Raw genomic sequence first — 603 nt, 5'->3', positions numbered from 1 at the left:
TATATATATATATATATATATATATATATATATATGTATGTATATATGTATATATATATGGTGGTGATGCATGAGCCTTGAACGTTGGGCCTCGCAGAGGCAATGACAAGAGACCGAGACTTTTGGAGATAACCTGTGATTGAGAAGACCCGGCAATTAAAGTGAGATCGTAGCCAAGGCCGATGTCAATGTTGCATGTCTGGCCCATTTAAAAGTACCCTTGATGCATCGGATGATATGATTTGCTTGTGAAGACCTGTTGAGTCAAGTAAAATGAAAATTGTAGCTGTGGCCAGTGCCCCCTGACTGGCTCCTGTACCTGTAGCATGTAAAAAGCACTATCCAAACATGATCAATGCCAGGGCCACCAGACTGGCCCCCATGCCAGTGGCATGTAAAAAGTACTATCTGAATGTGATCGATGCCAGGCCCGTCCGACTGGCTCCTGTGCCGGTGGCACATAAAAAGCACCCACTACACTCTTGGAGTGGTTGGCATTAGGAAGAGCATCCAGCTGTAGAAATATTGCCAGATCAGATTGGAGCCTGGTGCAGCCTGCTGGCTTTCCAGGCCTCAGTCAAATCGACCAATACATGCCAGCAT

This window comes from Octopus bimaculoides, chromosome 10 (assembly GCF_001194135.2).
Source record: "Octopus bimaculoides isolate UCB-OBI-ISO-001 chromosome 10, ASM119413v2, whole genome shotgun sequence".
NCBI lineage: Eukaryota > Metazoa > Mollusca > Cephalopoda > Octopoda > Octopodidae > Octopus > Octopus bimaculoides.
The sequence above is the reverse complement of the archived record's forward strand: the minus strand, read 5'-3'. Positions refer to the sequence as shown.